At 34.4% G+C, this 8,165-nt stretch overlaps 1 pseudogene; it reads left to right on the top strand.

The window, feature by feature from the left end:
- The first annotated feature begins 3,434 nt into the window (after positions 1-3,434).
- On the top strand, positions 3,435-5,266 carry LOC112833775 (atlastin-1-like; annotated as a pseudogene).
- The last annotated feature ends 2,899 nt before the right edge of the window (positions 5,267-8,165 follow it).

Below are 8,165 nucleotides of genomic sequence, written 5' to 3'. Positions count from 1 at the left end.
TCCCATCACAATACCTGTCATTATTCTATTTGATCTGATCGAATTCAGTAGCATTCTCAGGTGATACTTTCCAGATTAATGAGTGGATTGTTCGCAGAGAGTAAAGTAAACACTTTTCTCTTAATGCAGTGCATTAAAGAATTAACTTTATGTCTGCCCATTTTATAGAAGTGGTATTTCTAAGTCCTGTTAAAATTGTTTTATAGACTTCCTAACTGCTGTAACACATTAGGGAGTAATCACATTAGATGTTGCCTGCTGAGTCTGGCAAGACTTGGTCAGTAGTTTAAAGGAACTGTTCCAATAATACAGTCAGCTCACTAGTAGCTGGGTGACTCTAATCGAAATAACTGGACTGCACCATTAGTCCAAATAAGCACTTCACTCCCATTTATGCTTTATTTGAAACCAAGATTAAGAACATGCCACTTATAAAAATGATCTTCATTATAATATTGTCCTCAAGAGTCACAGTAGTGGGAATATATTATAAGTGAAACCTCATACTGATGTACATTTTTAAATCATTTGTTAGTTTTGATTACAAGTACCAATTAGCTCCTTAATCAAATCATAGAAAGCTCTATGATATAATAAATCTCAATATATCCATTTCAATTGACCATTATTAGATGAAGATAAAGCAGACTTTATGTTGATACTCTTGACAAAGCCCACTCGTTATGGTGTTGATGGAGATTATGCTTTAATAACTCCTCCAAGATTCCCCTGCCCTACCATCCATGATCCCCACCTCTTGCTTCCAGACCCTTATGGAGTCATATCTCACATTGTACCACGCTTGGTCTGTGTGACTGTAAAATATAGCATAGGTGATAGAATGTCATTTGTAAAATTAGATTGGGTTCCTTCTCTTGGATCATTCTTCCTGAGGGAAGCCAACTGCCATGTTGTGAGGATACTCTGAGACTATAGCGAAGGCTATATTGCAAGGAAGTGAGTTATCCAAATGCAGCAAAGTAATAAATGTTTGTTGTTTAAGTTTCTAAATTTATGATCATTTTTTATGCAGTAATAGGTAACTAAATTCAGATTTCAGCACTTAAGAAATGGGATGCTACAATAACACAATTCTAGAATTGGAGAATGATTTTGGAACTGAGGAGAGTGCTGGTAAAAGCTTTAAGTGCCTGGAACACAAGGACTTGAAGGAAAATGAAGAAAATCTTATAGAAAAATCGAGTTTAGCAATATGCTTGCCTGTAGTAGTGTATAAGACAAAAAATGTGCTCAAAGAACTGGCTGATTTTGCCTAAAGATTTTCCATTCCAAGTATTAAAAGTGTCTTTTGGTTTCTCCTTGCTGTATATGAGAAAATATAATGAGAAAATTTCTCATATAAAAATACATGAGAAAATATACAAGAAAATATAAGTGAAGATTAAAGGAAAAATTGTTAAATGAAAAGAGATCATTATTGCTAATAATACTGTATTAATAAATACATAATGAAAAGAGATGACATGACAATTTCCTTAAAATATTCAAAATATAGAAATTTTGAACAGATTAACACAGAGTAAATTGAAATGGTAGTTAAAAACATGTTTTCAATTGCAGCATTTCACTCTACCCTACATTTAAAAAATAATAATAATAGGGGTGCATGCTGGCTCAGTTGGTTAAGCATCTGACTCTTGATTTCGGTCAGGTCATGATCTCAGCTCAGGTCATGATCTCAGAGTAATGAGATCGAGCCCCACATCGGGCTCCATGCTGGGCATGGAACCGGCTTAAGATTATCTCTCTCCTTCTTCCTCTGCCCCTCCCCCATACCACTAAAGAAAAAATAATAATTCCAGTTAGACTTATAGGGGAAAATTACCAAACCCTCCAGGATAACTTATGCTATGCTTATTCTTCCTAAGGCTACTATAATGAAATACCACAAAATAGGTGGCTCAAAACAACAGAAGTTTATCCTTTCCAACTTCTAGAGCTAGAAGGCCAGCATCAAGATGTTGACAAGGCCATGCTCCTTTTCTGGCTTCTGGAAGATTTTTTTTTTTCTTAACAGACCTTATATTTAGAGCAGTTTTCGGTTCATAGCAAAACTGAGCGGAAGGTACAGAAATTTCTTATAAACTCCCTGCCCCCAAACATATATAGCCTTTCCCATTATCAGCAGCCCCACCAGAAAGGTGCATTTATTACAACGGATGAACCTACATTCATACATCATTATCCAAAGTCCATAGTTGACATTAGGGTTCACTTCTGGTGTTGGGCATTCTATGGGCTCAAATACACATGACATGTATGTACCATTATGATATTATACAGAGTAGTTTCACTAAAGTTTTAACAATCTTTGTCTATTTATCCTTCACTCTTACCTAACCCCTGGCAACTACTGATCATTTTACTGCCTCCATAGTTTTGCCTTACCCAGAATGTCATACAGTTAGTATAGCACAGTATGTAGTCTAAGATTGGTTTCTTTTACGTAGTAATATACATTTAACTTTCTTCCATGTTTTTTCATGGCTTGATAGCTCACTTTTTTTAGTGCTGAATAATATTCCATTGTCTAGATGTACCTATTTATTTATCCATTCACCTACAAAGGGATGTCAAGGTTGCCTACAAGTTTGGCAATTATGAATCGAAATGATATAAACAACCACATGCAGGTTTTTGTGTGGACATACATTTTCAATTTCTTTTGGTAAATACCAAGCAGTAGGACTACTGGATGATATGAATATGGTAACCATATGTTTAGTTTTGTAAGAAACCACCAAATTGTCTTCCATAGTGGCTGTGTCATTTTGCATTCCCAAAAGTGATGAATGAGTTCCTATTACTTCATAACCTTGCCAGTGTTTGGTGTTGTCAGAGTTCTGGACTTTGGCCATTCTAATAGGTATGTAGTGGTATCTCATTGGTGTTTTAACTTGCATTTCTTAATGATAATATGGAACATCTTTCCTTATGCTTATTTGCCATCCATACACCTCTTTTGATTAGAGAACTGTTAAGGTCTCTGGTATATTTTTATATCAAGCTGTTTATTTTCTTATTGTTGAGTTTCAAGAGCTTTTGTATATTTTGGATAATGATCCTTTATTAGACATACCCTTTGGAAATATTTTCTCCCAGTCTGTAATGTGTCTTTTTACTCTCTTAACAATGTATTTTGCAGAGCCGAAATTTTTAATTTCATTGAATTCCAGCTTATCAATTTTTTCTTTCATGGATTATGCTTTTATTCTTCTGTTTAAAAAGTCATTGTCTAACTCAAGGTCATCTACATTTTCTTGTATGTTATCTTCTAGGATTTTTATGGTTCTGTATTTTATACTTAAGTCTTTAATCCATTTTGAATTAATTTTTGAGAAGTCCTGCCTTTTCCACTGGCTCCTCCTCTTCTGAGACCCATTCATATGTTTGTTTGTTTGGTTGGTTTTTTCATGAAAATCCATCTGAGCTGTTTCAGTCCCTACAATTATTGGCCATGGTGGTATGGAGACTGGTGGCAGTCAAGTTCTATCACTGTAGGACCAGTCCAAGTCCTCACTGTCAAAGATGGCCATTCCTCTGAGATAGATGAGATCACACTAAATCAAGTGCTTTCCTTAGAGGCTATCAGGGTCAAGGAGATCAGTGCTGTATCTGTTGCTGGAGAATTTATTAAAGGAAAATCATTTCTGAAAGAGTTCATGTTAAAATACATGTACAACCAGGAATCAGTTGATTGAATTGGACATGATAAGGATCACTACCTAGTTTTTCATAGAGAGGTCTCAATGAGAGAGCACAATTCAGACATGCAGTAATCTTCCTTCTCAATAAGTCTGATGGTAAAATGTTTGTGGTGTTATTGATGGACACTCAGAGAACATTTGACAGTCAATTTGAGAGATTCAGCCACAATATTTGTCTTTGGCATAATGATAAGCTTAATGTAGGTATATAACCCATCCCAAAATGTCCAAGAGGATGATCTTCAGAATCTTCAGCTTTTTGCTGAGTATGGCTAGCTGGTAGGGGAGAAATATTCCGGAAGCCATTTCAAAGCCTCACATTTTTTCTTTTTTCTTTTTTAAAGATTTTATTTATTTATTTGAGAGAGAGAGGATGAGAGAGAGAGAGAGCAAGAGAGGGGAAGGGTCAGAGGGAGAAGCGGGCTCCGGGGACTCGATCCCGGGACTCCAGGATCACGACCTGAGCCGAAGGCAGTCGCTCAACCAACTGAGCCACCCAGGCACCCAAAGCCTCACATTTTTTCACTGAGAACTGAAGTTACCCACATGAATTTGGGGAAGCTGATGGTGGCACCCAATTTTTGGGAAACTTCCTAAAGTTTTCCGAGAACCAACATGAAGAACTACAGAATGTTTGAAAAACACATCTATTCCTGTTTCACCAAAATATACTGTTTTCTGCTACCTCATCCTGACTTAAAAGTAGCTACCAATCTATACTTTGATGGAAAATTTAAAGAAACAGATGATGAATTCATCAAAACTTGAAAATACTGATTTCTTGGATGCCTTAGTCCTGAGAGCCTAGATAATAAAGAGATCAAAGGAAATAAAATCACTTGTCAAAGTCTGGTGAACTACTTCAATACTTATATAAAAATCTATCACGGTAAAGAGTTACCACATCCCCAATCCATGTACAGGCCACAGCAGAAGGTCACAATTTAGAGGCCATAGCAACTGTTAAAGACACATGCTACAAAAGGATGAAAAAGATCTGTGGTTGTAACAAACCACTTCTATCCCAAATGATTTGGAGGCCAAATAGCTGGAGCTTTGGGAAGAATTTGTAAAGCTATTCTGAGGGGTGACAAAGATGCGTGGGTAAAAATTTGGTTAGTGTTATCAGCAGCAGTTGAGGAGTGAAATAGATGAACAGTACATTCAGGATACCAAGCACAGTAATAGCAAAAATATCTTCCATGCAGGTTATACCCCTGTCACACTGTTTTTTGTAATATTTACCACGTAAGTGATTGCTGGTATAACTAGATTCATTGGTTTGGACATTATAGCTCAATTATGCAATATGATAATGGAATTGACCCTTATCACCCTGTGTTCCTGGGCACATATTGGATACCCTGGAGAATACCAAGAGCTGGATGCTGTAATAGATCAGGTAGGTGCAGCCTTGTGAGACTCAGCCCTTATACAAGCTTTACAGTACGGCAACAACCCACAAAAATCTATATCATCAAGTTTTTCCTGCCCTAAAGTCAGATTCTGCTAAACTATCAGAGAAGAAGAAATTTTAATCCAATTTTCAAAAAATACAGATGTGTAACCAATTTTAAGTTAAATAGTAAGTTTTATATCTCTCTGAAAACATTAAAAGTGCTTTTATCAGAATGGAGTAAAACACCAAACACCTCTGAAGACTGCAAAATTGTTTAGCTCTTTTACTTCAGTGTTTGATAAGCAGGTGTATGTATACATAGTTAAATCATTTTCTTAGTGTGTAGTTTCCTGATTTTGTGTTCAAACATGCTGTCATAATTTAAAGTATTTGTCTATTTATAATGATGGTACTTACGTTCTCCTCAAATTTACTAAATTGTACCACTGGGTTATAATTAAACCAATACTGATATTTTAAAAAAGTTATGAAAGTTGTTAAGTCTGTGTCTAGATTCATGTTTTGCATGTGGATGACCAGTTGTTCCAGAATTAAAAAGACAATCCTTGCTCTATTGTCTTCTCTTGGTTCCTTTGTCAAAGATCAGTTGAATCTTATTTACGGGGGTCTACTTTTGGGCTCTCTGTTCTGTTCCATTGATCTATTTATCTTTTATTTTGCCAACATCACACTGCTTTGATTACTATAGCTTAGAGTAAATCTTGAAATTGGACAGTATCAGTATTCCAACTTTGTTCTTCTCTTTTATTACTGCGTTGGCTATTCTGGCTCTTCTTCCTCTTCATATAAACTTTAGTATTAAATCATCAATATCCACCAAATAACTTGCTGGAATTTTGGGTGAAAATGTATTGAAACTACAGAGCAGGTTGGGAAGTAATGGCATCCATGAACACAGACTATCTCTCTATTTATTTAGTTCTTCTTTGATATCTTTTATCAGAGTTTTGCGGTTTTCCTCATGTGAATCTTTTATGTATTTGTTAGATTTATACCAAATTATTTCATTTTTGTACATTAATATAAATGATATATTTTTAATTTCAACTATCACTTGTTCATTGTCATTTTGTAGAAGAGCAATTAACTTTTGTATATTAACCTTCTATCCTGCAACCGTGTTATAATTACTTATTATCACAGGAGATTTTCCACTTATTTTTTGGATTTTCTACATAGATGATCATGTTATTTGCAAAGAAATGCAGCTTTATTTCTTCCTTTAAATCCTGTATACATTTTACTTGCTTTTTTTTTTTTTTTTGTCTTACTGCATTAGGTAGGACTTCTAATTATAATATTGAAAAGCAGTGGTGAGAGGGACCATCCTTACCTTGTTCCTTATCTTACCGGGAAAGCTTCAAGTTTATCATAATTAAGTATATACTAGCTGTAGGGTTTTTGCTTTTTTTTTAAAATAGGTTTTTTTTTTTATCAAGTTGAAGAAGTTCTCTTCTATTCCAAGTTTACTCAGAGTTTTTAAACATGAGGAGTATTAGATTTGGGCAAATGCTTTTTCTTCATCTATTGATATGATCATGTTATTTTTCTTCTTTGGCCTGCGATGTGATGGATTACATTAATTTTCAAATGTTGAAATGGCCTTGTACTCCTGGGATAAATCCCAGTTGGTGGTGGTGTATAATTCTTAAAGAATGTTGGATATGATTTGATAACATTTCACTGTGTATTTTTGCATCTATATTCATCAGAGATATTGGTCTGTAGTTTTCTTGTAACATCTTTGTCTGGCTTTGGTATTTGAGTAATACTGTTCTTATAAAATGAGTTAGGAAGTATGTCCTCTGATTCTATCCTCTGAAAGAGATAACAGAAAATTCCTATGTTTTTCTTAAATGTTTGGCAGAATTCACAAGTGAACCCATCTGAACCTGTTTTTGTTTTGCAAGATTATTAGTTATTATTTCAGATTCTTTAATAATTATATAGCCCTATTCACATTGTATATTATTTTTTCTGCGACTTTTGGTAAATTGTATCTTTGAAGGAATTGATCCTTCTCATAGGAATATCAAATCTTTGGCCATAGAATTGTTCACAGTATTCTTTTATTATCTTTTTAATGTCCAAGGAATATGCAGTGTTGCCCTCTCCTTCATCTCTGATAGTAACAGTTTGTTTTTCCCTCTCTTTTTTTCTTAACTTGCCTGGCTAGAATCTTATCGAAATTGTTAATCTTTTCAAAGAAACAGCTTTTGGTATTGTTTACTTTTTCTATTGATTTTTTGTTTTCAATTTCATTGATATCTACTCCAGCTTTTACTACTCATTTTCTTCTATTTTAGAAAACTACTTTCCTAAGGTGGAGTCTTAGATTACTTATTTTTCATCTTTCTTGTTTTCTATTATATACATTTGATGCTAAAAATTTCCCTTTAAGCACTGTTTTCACTGTATCTCACAAATTTTGAAAAGCTATGTTTTCATTTTCATTTAGCGCAAAATATTTTAAAATTGCTCTTGTAATTTCTTCTTTGACCCATGTGTTATTTATAAGTGTGTTATTTAATCATTGCATATTTGGGGATTCTCCAGTTTTCATTCTGTTATTGATTTCTAGTTCAATTCCTTTGTGGTCTGAGAGGAGACACTGTATGATTTCTATTCTTTCAAATTTGTTAAGATGTGTTCTGTTCTGAATGTTCCATGTGCTTTTGGAAAAGTTCCATGAACTTTTGAGGTGACATAAACCAACTCATAACCATCTGCCTTTCCCCCCATCTATACTCTACATTTATCCCATTCCAACATCTCTCAAAGCCTTAACCCTTCTATTATTACCTCTAAATCTAAGATTTCACCTAAATATAATTAAAAAGTCCCAAATCTCATCATCTAAAGCATCTAAACTATGTATGAGTGAGATGTCCTCTCCATGTCTGGACATTTAAAACATAGAAAACAAGTTATCAGTTTCTAAAATGCAATGGTGGTTTAAGCATAAGATACATTCACATTCAAAAGGAAGAAATTTGAAGAAAAAAAAGTCCACAGTT

Source organism: Callorhinus ursinus, unplaced genomic scaffold (assembly GCF_003265705.2).
Source record: "Callorhinus ursinus isolate GAN/ISIS: 27379988/994484 unplaced genomic scaffold, GSC_fseal_2.0 scaffold15, whole genome shotgun sequence".
In the NCBI taxonomy this organism is placed as follows: Eukaryota; Metazoa; Chordata; class Mammalia; order Carnivora; family Otariidae; genus Callorhinus; species Callorhinus ursinus.
The sequence above is the reverse complement of the archived record's forward strand: the minus strand, read 5'-3'. Positions and strand labels throughout refer to the sequence as shown.